The sequence below is a fragment of the Ranitomeya variabilis genome, chromosome 1 (genome assembly GCF_051348905.1).
Source record: "Ranitomeya variabilis isolate aRanVar5 chromosome 1, aRanVar5.hap1, whole genome shotgun sequence".
In the NCBI taxonomy this organism is placed as follows: Eukaryota; Metazoa; Chordata; class Amphibia; order Anura; family Dendrobatidae; genus Ranitomeya; species Ranitomeya variabilis.
The window spans coordinates 1074301859-1074325482 of NC_135232.1; positions in this window are offsets into that span (position 1 = coordinate 1074301859).

A 23624-nucleotide genomic window follows, 5' to 3' on the forward strand; every position below is an offset into this window, starting at 1 on the left:
GGAGGTGGAGGAGATAGGAGGGATTGCCACACACACAGCTGGGGAACAGCTGACGTTACTAAACCCCAATAACAGAGGAGCCACTGTTGACTGTGCGTACAGCACTACCAGGCAACAACTAGCGGTGTTGGAGCCCAGGGACAGCAGGAGGAGGAGATGGAGGAGATAGGAGGGATTGCCACACACACAGCTGGGGAACAGCTGACGTTACTGAACCCCAATAACAGAGGAGCAACTGTTGACTGTGCGTACAGCACTAGCAGGCAACAACTAGCGGTGTTGGAGCCCAGGGACAGCAGGAGGAGGAGGTGGAGGAGATAGGAGGGATAGCCACACACAGCTGGGGAACAGCTGACGTTACTGAACCCCAATAACAGAGGAGCGACTGTTGACTGTGCGTACAGCACTACCAGGCAACAACTAGCGGTGTTGTAGCCCAGGGACATCAGGAGGAGGAGGTGGAGGAGATAGGAGGGATTGCCACACACAGCTGGGGAACAGCTGACGTTACTGAACCCCAATAACAGAGGAGCGACTGTTGACTGTGCGTACAGCACTACCAGGCAACAACTAGCGGTGTTGGAGCCCAGGGACAGCAGGAGGAGGAGGTGGAGGAGATAGGAGGGATTGCCACACACACAGCTGGGGAACAGTTGACGTTACTGAACCCCAATAACAGAGGAGCGACTGTTGACTGTGCGTACAGCACTACCAGGCAACAACTAGCGGTGTTGTAGCCCAGGGACAGCAGGAGGAGGAGGTGGAGGAGATAGGAGGGATTGCCACACACACAGCTGGGGAACAGCTGACGTTACTGAACCCCAATAACAGAGAAACCACTGTTGACTGTGCGTACAGCACTACCAGGCAACAACTAGCGGTGTTGGATCCCAGGGACAGCAGGAGGAGGAGGTGGAGGAGATAGGAGGGATTGCCACACACACAGCTGGGGAACAGCTGACGTTACTGAACCCCAATAACAGAGGAGCGACTGTTGACTGTGCGTACAGCACTACCAGGCAACAACTAGCGGTGTTGGAGCCCAGGGACAGCAGGAGGAGGAGGTGGAGGAGATAGGAGGGATTGCCACACAAACAGCTGGGGAACAGCTGACGTTACTGAACCCCAATAACAGAGGAGCGACTGTTGACTGTGCGTACAGCACTACCAGGCAACAACTAGCGGTGTTGGTGCCCAGGGACAGCAGGAGGAGGAGGTGGAGGAGATAGGAGGGATTGCCACACACACAGCTGGGGAACAGCTGACGTTACTGAACCCCAATAACAGAGGAGCGACTGTTGACTGTGCGTACAGCACTACCAGGCAACAACTAGCGGTGTTGGTGCCCAGGGACAGCAGGAGGAGGAGGTGGAGGAGATAGGGGGGATTGCCACACACACAGCTGGGGAACAGCTGACGTTACTGAACCCCAATAACAGAGGAGCGACTGTTGACTGTGCGTACAGCACTACCAGGCAACAACTAGCGGTGTTGGAGCCCAGGGACAGCAGGAGGAGGAGGTGGAGGAGATAGGAGGGATTGCCCCACACACAGCTGGGGAACAGCTGATGTTACTGAACCCCAATAACAGAGGAGCGACTGTTGACTGTGCGTACAGCACTACCAGGCAACAAATAGCGGTGTTGGAGCCCAGGGACAGCAGGAGGAGGAGGTGGAGGAGATAGGAGGGATTGCCACACACACAGCTGGGGAACAGCTGACGTTACTGAACCCCAATAACAGAGGAGCGACAGTTGACTGTGCGTACAGCACTACCAGGTAACAACTAGCGGTGTTGGTGCCCAGGGACAGCAGGAGGAGGACGTGGAAGAGATAGGAGGGATTGCCACACACACAGCTGGGGAACAGCTGACGTTACTGAACCCCAATAACAGAGGAACCACTGTTGACTGTGCGTACAGCACTACCAGGCAACAACTAGCGGTGTTGGAGCCCAGGGACAGCAGGAGGAGGAGGTGGAGGAGATAGGAGGGATTGCCACACACACAGCTGGGGAACAGCTGACGTTACTGAACCCCAATAACAGAGGAACCACTGTTGACTGTGCGTACAGCACTACCAGGCAACAACTAGCGGTGTTGGAGCCCAGGGACAGCAGGAGGAGGAGGTGGAGGAGATAGGAGGGATTGCCACACACACAGCTGGGGAACAGTTGACGTTACTGAACCCCAATAACAGAGGAGCGACTGTTGACTGTGCGTACAGCACTACCAGGCAACAACTAGCGGTGTTGGAGCCCAGGGACAGCAGGAGGAGGAGGTGGAGGAGATAGGAGGGATTGCCACACACACAGCTGGGGAACAGCTGACGTTACTGAACCCCAATAACAGAGGAACCACTGTTGACTGTGCGTACAGCACTACCAGGCAACAACTAGCGGTGTTGGAGCGCAGGGACAGCAGGAGGAGGAGGTGGAGGAGATAGGAGGGATTGCCACACACACAGCTGGGGAACAGCTGACGTTACTGAACCCCAATAACAGAGGAGCGACTGTTGACTGTGCGTACAGCACTACCAGGCAACAACCAGCGGTGTTGGAGCCCAGGGACAGCAGGAGGAGGAGGTGGAGGAGATAGGAGGGATTGCCACACACACAGCTGGGGAACAGCTGACGTTACTGAACCCCAATAACAGAGGAGCGACTGTTGACTGTGCGTACAGCACTACCAGGCAACAACTAGCGGTGTTGGAGCCCAGGGACAGCAGGAGGAGGAGGTGGAGGAGATAGGAGGGATTGCCACACACACAGCTGGGGAACAGCTGACGTTACTGAACCCCAATAACAGAGGAACCACTGTTGACTGTGCGTACAGCACTACCAGGCAACAACTAGCGGTGTTGGTGCCCAGGGACAGCAGGAGGAGGAGGTGGAGGAGATAGGAGGGATTGCCACACACACAGCTGGGGAACAGCTGACGTTACTGAACCCCAATAACAGAGGAACCACTGTTGACTGTGCGTACAGCACTACCAGGCAACAACTAGCGGTGTTGGATCCCAGGGACAGCAGGAGGAGGAGGTGGAGGAGATAGGAGGGATTGCCACACACACAGCTGGGGAACAGCTGACGTTACTGAACCCCAATAACAGAGGAGCGACTGTTGACTGTGCGTACAGCACTACCAGGCAACAACTAGCGGTGTTGGAGCCCAGGGACAGCAGGAGGAGGAGGTGGAGGAGATAGGAGGGATTGCCACACACACAGCTGGGGAACAGCTGACGTTACTGAACCCCAATAACAGAGGAGCGACTGTTGACTGTGCGTACAGCACTACCAGGCAACAACTAGCGGTGTTGGAGCCCAGGGACAGCAGGAGGAGGAGGTGGAGGAGATAGGAGGGATTGCCACACACACAGCTGGGGAACAGCTGACGTTACTGAACCCCAATAACAGAGGAACCACTGTTGACTGTGCGTACAGCACTACCAGGCAACAACTAGCGGTGTTGGAGCCCAGGGACAGCAGGAGGAGGAGGTGGAGGAGATAGGAGGGATTGCCACACACACAGCTGGGGAACAGCTGATGTTACTGAACTCCAATAACAGAGGAGCGACTGTTGACTGTGCGTACAGCACTACCAGGGAACAACTAGCGGTGTTGTAGCCCAGGGACAGCAGGAGGAGGAGGTGGAGGAGATAGGAGGGATTGCCACACACACAGCTGGGGAACAGTTGACGTTACTGAACCCCAATAACAGAGGAGCGACTGTTGACTGTGCGTACAGCACTACCAGGCAACAACTAGCGGTGTTGGAGCCCAGGGACAGCAGGAGGGGGAGGTGGAGGAGATAGGAGGGATTGCCACACACACAGCTGGGGAACAGCTGACGTTACTGAACCCCAATAACAGAGGAACCACTGTTGACTGTGCGTACAGCACTACCAGGCAACAACTAGCGGTGTTGGATCCCAGGGACAGCAGGAGGAGGAGGTGGAGGAGATAGGAGGGATTGCCACACACACAGCTGGGGAACAGCTGACGTTACTGAACCCCAATAACAGAGGAGCGACTGTTGACTGTGCGTACAGCACTACCAGGCAACAACTAGCGGTGTTGGAGCCCAGGGACAGCAGGAGGAGGAGGTGGAGGAGATAGGAGGGATTGCCACACACACAGCTGGGGAACAGCTGACGTTACTGAACCCCAATAACAGAGGAGCGACTGTTGACTGTGCGTACAGCACTACCAGGCAACAACTAGCGGTGTTGGTGCCCAGGGACAGCAGGAGGAGGAGGTGGAGGAGATAGGAGAGATTGCCACACACACAGCTGGGGAACAGCTGACGTTACTGAACCCCAATAACAGAGGAGCGACTGTTGACTGTGCGTACAGCACTACCAGGCAACAACTAGTGGTGTTGGTGCCCAGGGACAGCAGGAGGAGGAGGTGGAGGAGATAGGAGGGATTGCCACACACACAGCTGGGGAACAGCTGACGTTACTGAACCCCAATACCAGAGGAGCGACTGTTGACTGTGCGTACAGCACTACCAGGCAACAACTAGCGGTGTTGGAGCCCAGGGACAGCAGGAGGAGGAGGTGGAGGAGATAGGAGGGATTGCCACACACACAGCTGGGGAACAGCTGATGTTACTGAACCCCAATAACAGAGGAGCGACTGTTGACTGTGCGTACAGCACTACCAGGCAACAACTAGCGGTGTTGGAGCCCAGGGACAGCAGGAGGAGAAGGTGGAGGAGATAGGAGGGATTGCCACACACACAGCTGGGGAACAGCTGACGTTACTGAACCCCAATAACAGAGGAGCAACTGTTGACTGTGCGTACAGCACTACCAGGCAACAACTAGCGGTGTTGGAGCCCAGGGACAGCAGGAGGAGGAGGTGGAGGAGATAGGAGGGATTGCCACACACACAGCTGGGGAACAGCTGACGTTACTGAACCCCAATAACAGAGGAGCGACTGTTGACTGTGCGTACAGCACTACCAGGCAACAACTAGCGGTGTTGGAGCCCAGGGACAGCAGGAGGAGGAGGTGGAGGAGATAGGAGGGATTGCCACACACACAGCTGGGGAACAGCTGACGTTACTGAACCCCAATAACAGAGGAACCACTGTTGACTGTGCGTACAGCACTACCAGGCAACAACTAGCGGTGTTGGAGCCCAGGGACAGCAGGAGGAGGAGGTGGAGGAGATAGGAGGGATTGCCACACACACAGCTGGGGAACAGCTGATGTTACTGAACTCCAATAACAGAGGAGCGACTGTTGACTGTGCGTACAGCACTACCAGGGAACAACTAGCGGTGTTGTAGCCCAGGGACAGCAGGAGGAGGAGGTGGAGGAGATAGGAGGGATTGCCACACACACAGCTGGGGAACAGTTGACGTTACTGAACCCCAATAACAGAGGAGCGACTGTTGACTGTGCGTACAGCACTACCAGGCAACAACTAGCGGTGTTGGAGCCCAGGGACAGCAGGAGGAGGAGGTGGAGGAGATAGGAGGGATTGCCACACACACAGCTGGGGAACAGCTGACGTTACTGAACCCCAATAACAGAGGAACCACTGTTGACTGTGCGTACAGCACTACCAGGCAACAACTAGCGGTGTTGGATCCCAGGGACAGCAGGAGGAGGAGGTGGAGGAGATAGGAGGGATTGCCACACACACAGCTGGGGAACAGCTGACGTTACTGAACCCCAATAACAGAGGAGCGACTGTTGACTGTGCGTACAGCACTACCAGGCAACAACTAGCGGTGTTGGAGCCCAGGGACAGCAGGAGGAGGAGGTGGAGGAGATAGGAGGGATTGCCACACACACAGCTGGGGAACAGCTGACGTTACTGAACCCCAATAACAGAGGAGCGACTGTTGACTGTGCGTACAGCACTACCAGGCAACAACTAGCGGTGTTGGTGCCCAGGGACAGCAGGAGGAGGAGGTGGAGGAGATAGGAGAGATTGCCACACACACAGCTGGGGAACAGCTGACGTTACTGAACCCCAATAACAGAGGAGCGACTGTTGACTGTGCGTACAGCACTACCAGGCAACAACTAGTGGTGTTGGTGCCCAGGGACAGCAGGAGGAGGAGGTGGAGGAGATAGGAGGGATTGCCACACACACAGCTGGGGAACAGCTGACGTTACTGAACCCCAATACCAGAGGAGCGACTGTTGACTGTGCGTACAGCACTACCAGGCAACAACTAGCGGTGTTGGAGCCCAGGGACAGCAGGAGGAGGAGGTGGAGGAGATAGGAGGGATTGCCACACACACAGCTGGGGAACAGCTGATGTTACTGAACCCCAATAACAGAGGAGCGACTGTTGACTGTGCGTACAGCACTACCAGGCAACAACTAGCGGTGTTGGAGCCCAGGGACAGCAGGAGGAGAAGGTGGAGGAGATAGGAGGGATTGCCACACACACAGCTGGGGAACAGCTGACGTTACTGAACCCCAATAACAGAGGAGCAACTGTTGACTGTGCGTACAGCACTACCAGGCAACAACTAGCGGTGTTGGAGCCCAGGGACAGCAGGAGGAGGAGGTGGAGAAGATAGGAGGGATTGCCACACACACAGCTGGGGAACAGCTGACGTTACTGAACCCCAATAACAGAGGAGCGACTGTTGACTGTGCGTACAGCTCTACCAGGGAACAACTAGCGGTGTTGGAGCCCAGGGACAGCAGGAGGAGGAGGTGGAGGAGATAGGAGGGATTGCCACACACACAGCTGGGGTGCAGCTGACGTTACTGAACCCCAATAACAGAGGAGCGACTGTTGACTGTGCGTACAGCACTACCAGGCAACAACTAGCGGTGTTGGAGCCCAGGGACAGCAGGAGGAGGAGGTGGAGGAGATAGGAGGGATTGCCACACTCACAGCTGGGGAACAGCTGACGTTACTGAACTCCAATAACAGAGGAGCGACTGTTGACTGTGTGTACAGCACTACCAGGGAACAACTAGCGGTGTTGTAGCCCAAGGACATCAGGAGGAGGAGGTGGAGGAGATAGGAGGGATTGCCACACACACAGCTGGGGAACAGCTGACGTTACTAAACCCCAATAACAGAGGAGCCACTGTTGACTGTGCGTACAGCACTACCAGGCAACAACTAGCGGTGTTGGAGCCCAGGGACAGCAGGAGGAGGAGATGGAGGAGATAGGAGGGATTGCCACACACACAGCTGGGGAACAGCTGACGTTACTGAACCCCAATAACAGAGGAGCGACTGTTGACTGTGCGTACAGCACTAGCAGGCAACAACTAGCGGTGTTGGAGCCCAGGGACAGCAGGAGGAGGAGGTGGAGGAGATAGGAGGGATAGCCACACACAGCTGGGGAACAGCTGACGTTACTGAACCCCAATAACAGAGGAGCGACTGTTGACTGTGCGTACAGCACTACCAGGCAACAACTAGCGGTGTTGTAGCCCAGGGACATCAGGAGGAGGAGGTGGAGGAGATAGGAGGGATTGCCACACACAGCTGGGGAACAGCTGACGTTACTGAACCCCAATAACAGAGGAGCGACTGTTGACTGTGCGTACAGCACTACCAGGCAACAACTAGCGGTGTTGGAGCCCAGGGACAGCAGGAGGAGGAGGTGGAGGAGATAGGAGGGATTGCCACACACACAGCTGGGGAACAGTTGACGTTACTGAACCCCAATAACAGAGGAGCGACTGTTGACTGTGCGTACAGCACTACCAGGCAACAACTAGCGGTGTTGTAGCCCAGGGACAGCAGGAGGAGGAGGTGGAGGAGATAGGAGGGATTGCCACACACACAGCTGGGGAACAGCTGACGTTACTGAACCCCAATAACAGAGGAACCACTGTTGACTGTGCGTACAGCACTACCAGGCAACAACTAGCGGTGTTGGATCCCAGGGACAGCAGGAGGAGGAGGTGGAGGAGATAGGAGGGATTGCCACACACACAGCTGGGGAACAGCTGACGTTACTGAACCCCAATAACAGAGGAGCGACTGTTGACTGTGCGTACAGCACTACCAGGCAACAACTAGCGGTGTTGGAGCCCAGGGACAGCAGGAGGAGGAGGTGGAGGAGATAGGAGGGATTGCCACACACACAGCTGGGGAACAGCTGACGTTACTGAACCCCAATAACAGAGGAGCGACTGTTGACTGTGCGTACAGCACTACCAGGCAACAACTAGCGGTGTTGGTGCCCAGGGACAGCAGGAGGAGGAGGTGGAGGAGATAGGAGGGATTGCCACACACACAGCTGGGGAACAGCTGACGTTACTGAACCCCAATAACAGAGGAGCGACTGTTGACTGTGCGTACAGCACTACCAGGCAACAACTAGCGGTGTTGGTGCCCAGGGACAGCAGGAGGAGGAGGTGGAGGAGATAGGAGGGATTGCCACACACACAGCTGGGGAACAGCTGACGTTACTGAACCCCAATAACAGAGGAGCGACTGTTGACTGTGCGTACAGCACTACCAGGCAACAACTAGCGGTGTTGGAGCCCAGGGACAGCAGGAGGAGGAGGTGGAGGAGATAGGAGGGATTGCCCCACACACAGCTGGGGAACAGCTGATGTTACTGAACCCCAATAACAGAGGAGCGACTGTTGACTGTGCGTACAGCACTACCAGGCAACAAATAGCGGTGTTGGAGCCCAGGGACAGCAGGAGGAGGAGGTGGAGGAGATAGGAGGGATTGCCACACACACAGCTGGGGAACAGCTGACGTTACTGAACCCCAATAACAGAGGAGCGACAGTTGACTGTGTGTACAGCACTACCAGGTAACAACTAGCGGTGTTGGTGCCCAGGGACAGCAGGAGGAGGACGTGGAAGAGATAGGAGGGATTGCCACACACACAGCTGGGGAACAGCTGACGTTACTGAACCCCAATAACAGAGGAGCGACTGTTGACTGTGCGTACAGCACTACCAGGCAACAACTAGCGGTGTTGGAGCCCAGGGACAGCAGGAGGAGGAGGTGGAGGAGATAGGAGGGATTGCCACACACACAGCTGGGGAACAGCTGACGTTACTGAACCTCAATAACAGAGGAGCGACTGTTGACTGTGCGTACAGCACTACCAGGAAACAACTAGCAGTGTTGGAGCCCAGGGACAGCAGGAGGAGGAGGTGGAGGAGATAGGAGGGATTGCCACACACACAGCTGGGGAACAGCTGACGTTACTGAACCCCAATAACAGAAGAGCGACTGTTGACTGTGAGTACAGCACTACCAGGCAACAACTAGCGGTGTTGTAGCCCAGGGACATCAGGAGGAGGAGGTGGAGGAGATAGGAGGGATTGCCACACACACAACTGGGGAACAGCTGACGTTACTGAACCCCAATAACAGAGGAGCGACTGTTGACTGTGCGTACAGCACTGCCAGGCAACAACTAGCAGTGTTGGAGCCCAGGGACAGCAGGATGAGCAGAGGAACACAGTGTAGGCCAAAGCCTGATTGGAGTAAGTCGAAAGGGAACCTTTAATCCCCCCCAAGGCGTTTGTAGCTGAAAGAGCCAGCTTGTGCAGCACAAAGGATGCAAAAGGAAAAGGTGGCTCTTTTCATTATGCTCCTTGCAAACACAGAACTAAACACTTATAAAATGTGTCCCCTGATACCGTGAGACCGTCCCGGAGGTGGGACTTTCCTTCGTAATATGACGCAGCACAGCTGTCATTCCTACCCCCTTGGCACCGTGCCCCGGCTCCTCAGCGTTGTTTGATTCCGTCCCGGAGCCTGCGCTGTTATGTTATCCCTTGGCCAGGCACACTTAGCGCTGCCCATCTTCTGACATCATTTGGTGTCAGGCTGGCTGCGTCTGTGCGGCCGCGCTGGCCGAGAGCCCGCCTCGCAGTGTCGTCTAATGTAATCCCACCGCGGGCCTGGGATCCGTGGCCATGCGCAGTGCATATCCTCGTCTCTCTCCCCTCCCTATGGCTTCTTCAGACTGTGTGGCGTCACGGCCGTGGCATGCTATTAGGGATCAGCTGACGGCGCACAGTCTGAAGAAGGCGTAGGGAGATGAGTGAGAGGCGGAGGTTCAGATATGCACTGCGCATGTCCATGGATCTCAGGCCCCCAGTGGGATTAAATCAGAAGACACTGCGAGGCGGGCTCTCGGCCAGCATGGCCGCAGAGGCGCAGTCAGCCTGACACCAAATGATGTCAGAAGAGGGGCAGCGCTAAGTGTGCCTGGCCAAGGGATAACATAACAGCGCAGGCTCCGGGACGGAATCAAACAACGCTGAGGAGCCGGGGCACGGCACCAAGGGGGTAGGAATGACAGCTGTGCTGCGCCATATTACGAAGGAAAGTCCCACCTCCGGGACGGTTTTACGGTATCAGTGGACACATTTTATAAGTGTTAAGTTCTGCGTGTGCAAGGAGCTGAACAAAAATAGCTACCTTGTCTTGTGCAGCATTACTGCTGCACAAGGTGGCTCTTTCAGTAATAAACGCCTTGGGGGGGGGACAGGTTCCCTTACATTTCAGTTGTTGTGTCAGCGTGGCGGTCGCAGGACACATTGCCGGCTACACAGCTGGGGATCAGCTGACGTTACTGAAACCCAATAACACTGGGTCGTATGTTTTGACTGTGCAGACGGCACTTCTGAGCCTCAACTGGCGGTGTTGGAGCCCAGGAATTAAAGTTCAGGTGGTAGAAAGATGAACACAACAGGAGACCTGGATACTGTAGACAGTTACCTAATTATTTAATCAGGAAGAGGAGTGGCAAATTCCTGCGAGATCCAGGCCTTGTTCATTTTCAGGAAAGTAAGCCGGTCAACATTATTGGAGGATAGTCGCATGCGACGGTCAGTTAGTACACCACCTGCAGCACTAAAGACGCGTTCCGATAATACACTAGCCGCAGGGCAAGCCAGCATCTCCAATGCATACTGGCTTAGCTCTGGCCATGTATCCAGCTTTGAGACCCAAAACTTGAAAGGGGAAGAGCCATCTGGGAGTACAGCAAGAGGGCAAGACATGTAGTCTGTCACCATCTGACAGAACCGTTGCCTCCTGCTGACTAGAGCCGTCTGTGATGGTGTAGACTTTTGTGGCGGGCACAAAAAACTGTGCCACAGTTGGGCCATACTGGTCTTGCCTTGGGCAGAGGCACTGCTTCTGCTCCCTCTTTGTGCAGAGCCTCCTCCACTGCCTGGACGCACTGAGCTGCTTTGTAATGCACTAGCAACACTTCTCTCAGTTGGAATGGAGAAGATGATGGAATTCACCAGTGTGTCTTGGTACTCCCGCATTTTTCGCTCCTGGTTCAACGGTGTGATGAGGCTTTCTACGTTGTCCCGGTAGCGAGAATCGAGGAGGGTGAACACCCAATAATCAGACATGTTGAGAATGTGGGCGATGCGGCGGTCGTTTCTCAGACACTGCAGCATGTAATCAACCATGTGCTGCAGACTGCCAACTGGCCAAGAAACGCTGTCCCCTGCTGGAGGCGTGATCTCTGCCCGCTCGTCATCACCCCACCCTCGCTGTACACACTGAGTACTGGACAATTGTGTAACTCCCTCCTCTGGACGGATGTCTTCCTCCTCCATTGACTCCTCCTCATCCTCCTCACAAAGTGTCCCCTGCCTACGCATTTGTGAGGAACCACGTGGTGCTGACTGTCCAGAAGATGATGGAAATGGTGAATCCTCATCCTCCACCTCTTCCACAACATCATCCCTTAGCGCTTGCAGTGATTTTTCAAGCAGGCAGATAAGGGGGACAGTCATGCTGACTAGTGCATCATCTGCACTCGCCATCCGCGTGGAATAATCAAAGGGACGCAAAACCTGGCAGACGTCATTCATAGTGGCCCACTCTGTGGTTGTGAAGTCTGAACGGCGCTGAGTGCGACTTCTTTGCGCCTGATGCAGCTGGTACTCCATTACAGCTTGCTGCTGCTCACACAACCGCTCCAACATATGTAACGTGGAATTCCACCTGGTAGGTAGGTCACATATGATGCGATGTTCCGGCAGGCGGTGTCGGCGCTGCAGAGCCGCAATGCGCGATTTTGCCGTGCTGGAACGCTGCAAGTGAGCACACTCTAGGCGGACCTTGTGCAGCAGTGCATCAAGATCCGGATAGTCCCTCAAAAAACTCTGCACGACCAAATTGAGCACATGTGCCAGACATGGGATGTGAGTGAGGTTGCCGAGGCCCAGAGCTGCCACCAGATTTCGGCCATTATCACACACTACCATGCCTGGCTGGAGATTCGCTGGCACAAACCACACATCGCTCTCCTGCTTGATGGCATTCCAGAGCTCCTGCGCTGTGTGGCTTCGATTCCCCAAAGAAATTAATTTCAAGATGGCCTGTTGACGTTTGGCCACGGCTGTGCTCATGTCGGTCGTAACAGGTACACGTTCATCACGGGTCCATGTGGAGGTGGACTGTGACGGCTCCTGCAGCGATGATTCTGAGGAACTGGTGTAAGAGGAGGAGTCAATGCGTACAGAATGGATTCCTGCAATCCTTGGAGTGGGCAGGACACGGCCTGCGCCACTCGCACGATCTGTACCTGGCTCAACGACATTAACCCAATGGGCAGTGAGGGAGAGGTATCGCCCCTGTCCATGTTGACTGGTCCACGCATCGCTGGTGAGGTGGACCTTGCTACTGACGGCGTTCAGTAGCGCGTGTTTTATGTGTCCCTCCACATGCTTATGCAGGGCAGGGACAGCTTGCCTGCTGAAGTAAAAGCGACTGGGCACATTGTACTGTGGGACTGCCAATGACATCAAGTCATGGAAGCTGTCAGTCTCCACCAGCCTGAATGAAAGCATTTCCAGTGACAGAAGTTTGGCAATGCCTGCAGTCAGAGCCTGTGCTCGTGGGTGGTTTGACGAGAAAGGCCGCCTTTTCTCCCATGCCTGTACTACCGATGGCTGTAGACTGGGCTGGGAGTGTGTGGATGACTGGGAACGTGGTGCTGCGGGTGGAATTACAGTGGGTCTCTGGACAACAGGGCCAGAGGTTCTTCCACGGCGATCCTGGGAGGAAGCCGAACCAGCTGCGTGTGAGCTGGAGGAAGAGGCAACACGAGCTGAAGAGGTGGTAGCTGCCGCTGTTGGTTGGCCTAGCTCTTCAGTGTGTTTTTCTAACTCTGCCACGTGCCTGTTGCACACATGTTTCCACATGTTTGAGGTATTGAGGTTGCTGACATTTCGACCTCTTTTGACTTTGTGATGACACACCTTGCATTTGACATAGCAAATGTCATCTGCAACTGTGTCAAAAAAGGGCCAGACACTGCAAGTCTTGGGAGCACCCTTTTTGGCTTTTGAAACAGACATGCTCCTAACGGGTGCCAAAGTGGAGGCTACAGGCTGTGCAGTCTTCCCTCTCCCTCTACCTCTTTGGCCCGTTCTAGGAATCTCTTCCTCGGAGCTGCTCCCACCACCTTCCTGTCCCTCACGCCACGATGGGTCAAGGACCTCATCATCTACACTACCCTCTGCCACCAACTGCTCCTCCTGGGTAGTCTCAGCAGCAGAGCACGCACCAGAAAGTGGCACCTGAGTGTCATCATCAGCGGATGCGGCCTGCGATGTGGTGACCGGAGGCACTGGCCCACCCGCCTCTTCAGAGGAAGAGAGAAAAAGCTGTTGGGCATCACTGCACCCTGTCTCTTCTTCCATTTCTCCAATGCTGCTTGGCTGGCCCCCTGTTTCCAAGCCAAGAGATTCAGAGAACAGAAGTAGAGACGGCTCCTGTCCTGGGCTCTCTGTCTGCCTGGCCAATTTGGCAGGTGGTGAAGAGACAGATGGCTGCTCTCCAGTGCTCTGTGTCTGAGAGGATGTGGCACTAATTGAAGTCGATGCATTAGCTGCCATCCATCCGACAACGGCTTCAATTTGGTCTTCACGCAGCAGCGGTGTACGGCGCTCTGCGACAAAGCTGCGCATGAAGGACTGTTCCCTGGTGAAACTGGGTGCTGAGGAGTCACCGGTGCCCGCAGCAGGCACAGAATCCCCACGTCCTCTCCCTGCTCCGCGCCCACGCCCACGTGCCTTGCTCCCTGCCTTCTTCATCTTGGTTGACTGATAAAGATAAGCAGAAAAGTACTAACGGCTTTGTGTGCTTATTCCTGAAAAGCTCCGAGTCCTAACAGGTATAGGAAACACTAATTTTCTAAAGTGTGGACTAGACTTTAATATGAGCTAATGTGGCCTACACAAATGTAAAGTGGTGTGTTTGGTGAACTTTATTATTTATTTATTTTTTGGGGGCTGAACTGACAACAGAGAGAGCTGCAGTCACACGGAGACTGTGCAGACAGCCGTAAATGGCGCTGCAAGGCCCAAAAAACCTCCTCTACTTTATCCTATGTAGTGTTTTTCCACAAGTTAGCTGGATACAGGTGGAAAAACACTAATAGGAATTTTTGGAAAAGATGTGCAGCAGCCTGCACTACTTAAAACAAAAGGAAAATTGATTTTACGGTATGACGCAGTGAAGAACCCTGAGCTGGATACAACCAGGCTATGCCTGCTCACAGACTACAGGGCGAGCTGCAGTCACACGGAGACCGTGCAGACAGCCGTTAACGGCGCTGCAAGGCCCAACAAACCTCCTCTACTTTATCCTATGTAGTGTTTTCCACAAGTTAGCTGGATACGGGTGGAAAGACACTAATAGGAATTTTTTGAAAAAATGTGCAGCAGCCTGCACTACTTAAAACAAAAGGAAAATTGATTTTACGGTATGATGCAGTGAACAACCCTGAGCTGGATACAACCAGGCTATGGCTGCTCACAGACTACAGGGCGAGCTGCTGTCACACGGAGACCGTGAAGACAGCTGTAAATGGCGCTGCAAGGCCCAAAAAACCTCCTCTACTTTATCCTATGTAGTGTTTTTCCACAAGTTAGCTGGATACGGGTGGAAAGTCACTAATAGGAATTATTAGAAAAAATGAGCAGCAGTCTACACTACTTGAAAAAAAAAAAAAAAGAACAGTATGAGGCAATGAACCACCCTCCCTGAACTGAATACAACCAGCTATGGATGGCCTATGGCTGCACACAGACTAGAGAGTGGGCTGCACTCACACACACACACACAGACCTTGCAGATCGCTGTGAAAACAGCCCTGCAAGGCAAAAGCAAGGTGATTAGTAGGTGAACACAGCGGTTGCTAAATTAGCCTTGGAAAAGCACAAAGAAGCAAATCGCTATCTCTAAACTGGCCCTCAGTCAGCAAACAGCGTCCTGTCACTAACTGAATTCACAGCAGAGTGAGCGAAAAATGGCGCCAGCGACTTTTAAACTGCATCATGACATCATTTCAGCAGCCAATCACAGCCTTGCCAGTAGTTTCATGCCCTCCATGCTGAACAGGATGTGCCCACACTTGGAATCATTCTCATTGGCTGAATTCGTGCAGTTTGAATCTGGGAACTTCCGATTCCGGTATCCGATAAGCGGCAAGTATCGGAATCCCGGTATCGGAATTCCGATACCGCAAGTATCGGCCGATACACGATACTTGTGGTATCGGAATGCTCAACACTACCTGTGATCATGATGCTGAAAAGAGTCATTGAAGTGACCAAAGAGCCACCTCCTTCTGTCTAATCTCTTAGATACTACAGATGCTGTTGACTGCAGCATTTATGGAATTGATTAAGTGTGATCAGTGTTATGTCTAAACCAAGTTGTTAAAGCAGGAGCCCTATTGTGTATGACAACCATCTTTCTCTGTGTATGGACTCATGCTCACTTGCTAGAAAAAAGGTCGAGTGTAATCCGATAAAAAATCTGCGGCCTGAACCCAGATGAACTCTTAAGCGTGGGAAAATCAGCTGCCATTTTTCCACTTTCAAGAGTTCATTTGAATTCATGCCGGCAGGAAGCTTAGCTTCCGTGACGTCACTTCTAGTCACTGAAGCTCCGCTCCCAGCATTTCATTCATTCCCCAGTAGTTTACAACCGGGATGGTTGAATTAGCACCACTCCCGATTGTAAACTGTATATACCCCAGATATGGATTATGGCGTGAGACTGTACGCTGGACAGGTATGTGTATATTGTTTGTTTTATATTTTATATTTTTACAGGAGATCGAGGGCTTTGCTTGGATTACCAGTAACAATTAAATGGTCAAACGGTGTTTAGTGCTTTATTTAATTAAAAATACTTTATTATGCATTCTTGTGCATGTTTATTTAACCCTTGAGAAACTATGGGATTAGTAATGGATAGGTGTCTTATTGACACATCTCCATTACTAAGGTGGCTTAATGTCACCTTACAACACAAAGGTGACATTAACCCCTTATTACCCCATATGCCACCACTACAGGGCAGTGGGAAAAGAGAGGCTAAGTGCAGGAATTGCTGCATCTTACAGATGTGCCTTTTCTGGAGTGGCTGGGGGCATATGTTTTTAGCCAGGAGGGGCAATAACCATGGATCCCTTTCTAGGCTCTTAATATATGACCTTATTCACTGGCTTTCCCTCTCTGTTGCAGAAAATTGTGAGGGAGCCCACGCCATTTTATTCCGTGAAAAAAATCTTTTACTAAATACATACAGATCCCAAATTTTACACACAAATAGTACTAACAGTATTAGTAACTGACAACTATAAATCTAACTGTTCTGCAATTGTTTACTGAATGTAAACCATGTCTCCTATCCTGTCAGCTTCTGCAATAATTTTGCAGAGGCCAACAAATGAATTATCGGCTATTCCGCTATCTCTCTATGAAAGATATATGTATATATATATATATATATATATATATATATATACATATATATATATATATATATATATATATATATATATACACTCACTGGCCACTTTATTAGGTACACCTGTCCAACTTCTTGTTAACACTTAATTTCTAATCAGCCAATCACATGGCGGCAACTCAGTGCATTTAGGCATGTAGACATGGTCAAGACAATCTCCTGCAGTTCAAACCGAGCATCAGTATGGGGAAGAAAGGTGATTTGAGTGCCTTTGAACGTGGCATGGTTGTTGGTGCCAGAAGGGCTGGTCTGAGTATTTCAGAAACTGCTGATCTACTGGGATTTTCACGCACAACCATCTCTAGGGTTTACAGAGAATGGTCCGAAAAAGAAAAAAAATCCAGTGAGCGGCAGTTCTGTGGGCGGAAATGCCTTGTTGATGCCAGAGGTCAGAGGAGAATGGGCAGACTGGTTCGAGCTGATAGAAAGGCAACAGTGACTCAAATCGCCACCCGTTACAACCAAGGTAGGCCTAAGAGCATCTCTGAACGCACAGTGCATCGAACTTTGAGGCAGATGGGCTACAGCAGCAGAAGACCACACCGGGTACCACTCCTTTCAGCTAAGAACAGGAAACTGAGGCTACAATTTGTACAAGCTCATCGAAATTGGACAGTAGAAGATTGGAAAAACGTTGCTTGGTCTGATGAGTCTCGATTTCTGCTGCGACATTCGGATGGTAGGGTCAGAATTTGGCGTAAACAACATGAAAGCATGGATCCATCCTGCCTTGTATGGAGCATCTTTGGGATGTGCAGCCGACAAATCTGCGGCAACTGTGTGATGCCATCATGTCAATATGGACCAAAATCTCTGAGGAATGCTTCCAGCACCTTGTTGAATCTATGCCACGAAGAATTGAGGCAGTTCTGAAGGCAAAAGGGGGTCCAACCCGTTACTAGCATGGTGTACCTAATAAAGTGGCCGGTGAGTGTATATATGCTGTATATATACACACTGCGGCTCACTTAGAAATTTGATTATTTTTGAAAGAAAAGTGCAGTTTTTTTCCAATGAAGCTAGCATTACATGATTCAGAAATACACTCTATAAATTGTTAATGTGGTAAATAACTTTTAGCTGCAAACGTCTGGTTTCTAATATAATATCTGTTATGATTTTCCCAATGGCAGGGAAATCAAAATAACAACGGACTAGCTCTCGGGTGATGGGAACTAAAGTGACCGTGACCTGAACCTGACACGACACTGGAAGTAGCCGGGGAGTGTTTCCTACGATGCCCTAGACACCACGCGCCAGCCGGAGATCTAACTACCCCTATCAGAGGAATATACAGGCCTGCCTTACCTCCAGAGATGAACCCCAAAAGGAGATAGCAGCCCCCCACAGATATTGACGGTGAGTCAAGAGGAAAAGACATACGTAGGATGAACAGCAGATTTAGCACAGTGAGGTCCGCTTACTAGATAGCAGAAGTACAGGAAAGAGTCACTTCACGGTCAACTTCAAAACACTACTCAAAAACACCATCCTGAAATTACTTTAAAACTCCAGTGACAACTCATGCCACTGGAGTGGCAATTCCAGTCCACGAGAGCTTCCAGCTACAGAGAGTCACATTGCAAATAGCTGGACAAAAATAGAATAAACTAGAAACAAAATTCAACTTAGCTGAACAGGATCTTGAGGCAGGAGAATGCAACAGAATGCTACTGATACATTGTTGGCCGGCATCAGACCAGCAGCCAAGCAGCCTTAAATAGGAAACTCCCCTAATGGGTATCAACAGGTGATCAAGGATAGAAGAAGGCAAATAAGTGGCACTACCATAAAACACCACCGGGGGAGCCCACAAACAGAATTCACAACAGTACCCCCCCCTTAAGGAGGGGGCACCGAACCCTCACCAGAACCACCAGGGCGATCTGGATGAGCACTATGAAATGCACGAACCAAATCAGGAGCATGAACATCAGATGCTGTCACCCAAGAATTATCCTCCTGACCATAGCCTTTCCACTTAACCAGATACTGAAGTTTCCGTCTGGAAACACGGGAGTCCAAGATCTTTTCCACCACATACTCCAACTCACCCTCAACCAGCACAGGAGCAGGAGGATCAGCAGACGAAACAACCGGCACCTCATACCTCCGCAACAATGACCGATGAAAAACATTATGAATAGTAAAAGATGCTGGGAGGTCCAAACGAAAGGACACAGGATTGAGAACCTCCAGAATCCTATAAGGGCCGATAAACCGAGGCTTAAACTTAGGAGACGAGACCTTCATAGGAACAAATCGAGAAGACAACCAAACCAGGTCCCCAACACAAAGACGAGGACCGACACGCCGATGACGATTAGTGAACTGTTGAGTCTTCTCCTGGGACAACTTCAGATTGTCCACAACCTGTCCCCAAATCTGATGCATTCTATCAACCACAGCATCTACTCCAGGACAATCCGAAGACTCCAATTGACCGGACGAAAAGCGAGGGTGAAACCCTGAATTACAAAAAAATGGAGAAACCAAAGTGGCAGAACTGGCCCGATTGTTAAGGGCAAACTCTGCCAATGGCAAAAAATCAAGCCAATCGTCCTGATCAGCGGACACAAAACACCTCAAGTAAGTCTCCAAGGTCTGATTAGTACGCTCAGTCTGGCCATTAGTCTGAGGATGGAATGCAGACGAAAAAGACAAGTCGATGCCCATCCTGGCACAGAACGCCCGCCAAAATCTAGACACAAACTGAGTACCCCTGTCAGACACTATATTCTCAGGAATACCATGCAAACGCACAACATTCTGAAAAAATAGAGGGACCAGCTCAGAGGAGGAGGGCAATTTGGGCAAAGGTACCAAGTGAACCATCTTGGAAAAACGGTCACACACCACCCAGATGACGGACATCCTACGAGAAACAGGAAGGTCAGAAATAAAGTCCATAGAGATGTGCGTCCAAGGCCTCTTAGGAATAGGCAAGGGCAACAACAACCCGCTGGCCCGGGAACAGCAGGGCTTAGCCCGAGCACAAACATCACAAGACTGCACAAAAATACGTACATCTCGAGACAAGGAAGGCCACCAGAAGGACCTAGACACCAGATCCCTGGTGCCAAAAATTCCAGGATGACCTGCCAACGCGGAAGAGTGAACCTCCGAAATAACTCTACTGGTCCAGTCATCAGGGACAAACAATCTACCAGGCGGACAGCGATCAGGCCTATCCACCTGAAACTCCTGCAAAGAGCGCCGCAGGTCTGGGGAGACAGCTGACAATATCACCCCATCCTTCAGGATGCCAGTAGGTTCGGAATCACCAGGCGAGTCAGGCTCAAAACTCCTAGAGAGGGCATCCGCCCTCACATTCTTAGACCCAGGCAGATATGAAACCACAAAGTTAAATCGAGAGAAAAACAACGACCAGCGCGCCTGTCTAGGATTCAGACGCCTGGCTGACTCAAGATAAATTAGATTTTTGTGGTCAGTCAAGACCACCACCTGGTGTCTAGCACCCTCAAGCCAATGACGCCACTCCTCAAATGCCCACTTCATGGCCAAGAGCTCCCGATTTCCAACATCATAATTTCGCTCAGCGGGCGACAACTTTCGAGAGAAAAACGCACATGGTCTCATCACTGAGCAGTCAGGACCTTTCTGCGACAAAACTGCACCTGCTCCGATCTCGGAAGCATCTACTTCAACCTGGAACGGGAGCGAAAAAGCCATATCTGACACTGGCTAGTAAAAGGAAAAGATTAATATGGGCAAAAGGACACAGACATTGGAGAGAGGAAGATTGGCAAAAAGTGTTATGGACATATGAATCCAAGTTTGAGGTGTGTGAATCACACAGAAGAACTTTGGTGAGAAGCAGAACTGAAAAGATGCTGGAATAGTGCCTGACGCCATCTGTCAAGCATGGTGGAGGTAATGAGATGGTCTGGAGTTGCTTTGGTGCTGGTAAAGTGGGAGATTTGTACAAGGTAAAAGGGATTTTGAATAAGGAAGGCTATCACTCCATTTTGCAATTTATAGTGAATATGGGGTGCTCACTGTGTGTTTGCAAAATGGTGCTCTGAAGGAAAAATAATTCCGTAAACCTTAAGCAATAACCTTCGGCACTTTTAAGAACAATTTATTGTTCAATATTCATAAAATGAAAAAGGAGGCAAATACGTCCACCAAATACAAAGAAACAGAAAACACAACATTGATGTTTACAAATATACTTAAGCCGCGATGTTCCTGCAACAGAGTGCCTTTTTCAAGCCAAATCTGTATGGGGAGGTTTTGCAGCCTAGGAATAACCATGGCTGTAAAGCCTGCTAGATCTGTGTGCCCTGTTGCAGCGGCAGATGGCTGGAGACCCTCTGTCACGAGACACCCGCAGGGGGTCTCCAGCCGTCCACCGCTGCACCAGGGCACACAGATCTAGCAGGCTTTACAGCCATGGTGATTGCCGCGCTGCAAAACCTCCCCATACAGATTTGGCTTGAAAAAGGCACTCTGTTGCCGAAACATCACGGCTGAAGTATATCTGTACGCACCAACGTTGTGTATTTTCCATTTTGCAATGCCTTACACTGTGGACAACGCTTGATCCAATTTCATCCTACAACAGGACAATGACCCAAAGCACACCTCCAAATTATGCAAATACACTCTTTGTGGAATCTGCTTGGCTTTTAATCTTTCTATCTAATATATATATATATATATATATATATATATATATATATATATATATATATATATATATATACATATATATATATACAGTATATATATATATATATATATATAGATAGATAGATAGATAGATATATAGATAGATAGATAGATAGATATATAGATATGTTATGAAGATTGTTTGAAATTTAAAATGATGTGTTCAGTTATATTTTACAATGCGATTTTAACAGGAGCTTTTACATACAGAGAACTTCTGTATGTAAAACCTCAAGTAAAAATCGCATTGCTTACAGATTGCATACACATGTCTTACGGATGTTCCATGGGAAAGTCGCAGAGAAATCGCATGACACTCTCATAGCACTCATCCGTTTTTTCAGTCGGACCGTTTTTTTTCTCAAATGGGTATGAGCCCTGTGGGGCAGACTCAGCTATAAAACCTTCAGAACACACTCTCTTTCCACCTTCTATGGCCGAGTCACACTAGAGATGAATATGGACGGGTGCTATGCAAGAAAAAAATTGCATAGCACTCGGACCAATGTTAATCTATGGGGCAGCTCCCATCACTTGTTTTTTTTTTCTCGGCTGCATAAGGCCAGGGTCACACTACAGCGTAATACGGACTAGTGTTAAGCGATGAAATATCACATAGCACTCGGACCAATGTTAATCTATGGGGCAGCTCCCATCATGCGTTTTTTTCTCGTCCATATTATACTTGTGAGTGAAATAGCAGCATGCTGCGATTGTCCGCATATCTCAGCTGAGAAACGCCATTGTAAGTCAATGGGTGTGATAAAAAATCGCACAGCACACGAACCATGCATGTGACTTGCGAGAAATTCTCAGGCATTGACCAGGTGACAGGAAATTGCATCAGCCATTATTCAGGAATAGTGTTGAGCGATACCTTCCGATACTCAAAGGTATCGGTATCGGATGGTATCGGCCGATATCCAAAAAATATCGGATATCGCCGATACCGATACCCGATACCAATACAAGTCAATGGGACACAAGTATCGGAAGGTATCCTGGATGGTTCCCAGGGTCTGAAGGAGAGGAAACTCTCCTTCAGGCCCTGGGATCCATATTCATGTAAAAAATAAAGAATTAAAATAAAAAATATGGATATACTCACCCGTCCGGCGGCCCCTGGACCTTACCGATGTAACCGTCAGCCTCCGTTCCTAAGAATGAGGAGTTTAGGACCTTCGATGACGTCACGGCTTGTGATTGGTCGCGTGACCGCTCATGTGACTGCTCACACGACCAATCACAAGCCGCGACGTTATCGCAGATCCTAAACTCCTCATTCTTAGGAACGGAGGCTGCCGGTTACATCGGTAAGGTTCAGTGGCCGCCGGAGGGGTGAGTATATCCATATTTTTTATTTTAATTCTTTATTTTTTACATCAATATGGATCCCAGGGCCTGAAGGAGAGTTTCCTCTCCTCCAGACCCTGGGAACCATACACTGGGAACTTCCGATTCCGATTTCCGATATCACAAAAATATCAGAACTCGGAATCGGAATTCCGATACAGCAAATATCGGCCGATACCCGGTACTTGCAGTATCGGAATGCTCAACACTATTCAGGAAGCTTTGACATGCTTATTAGCCTAGGAAGTTCAACAACAAGCCACCAGCACGCCTCCACGGAGTACAGCAAGATGTCAAGGCAAATTAATGTGGATCTTCTGATAGATTTGGTGAAGGAGAGGCCCAAAATATGGGATGCACGTGATGCATATTATGCCGACCGTGCCCTCAAGGACTCCTCATGGAAGCGTATCTGCTGGCAAGTGTTTGCTTCATATGAAGAAAGTAAACCTCAGGTGCAGCATGAAATGAGTAAGTACTAACAAAAATTTTGATAAAAAATAAGTTGCTTAAAAGGAAGCAACAAATGCAAAACCATCATCATATGTGATGTTATGCTTGCTAGCCTGGCTGTTTTAAACTTTACACTTGTCAAGTAACATGCCACATTAGGCTTTAACCTACATTTGCCTATAGTTGCTCTGTCATCGTAATGTCACACATTTTTGGGTTAACTTTGTAGTGTCTGATGTCATGAGACAGTGGCGGAGCTGCCGTGACCAGTTCCACAGAGAGCGTCAGAATCGGGCCAGGAGTGGGTCAGAGGGATCCAAAATGAGATGCGAGATGCGCCATTTCTGGGGCGGCTG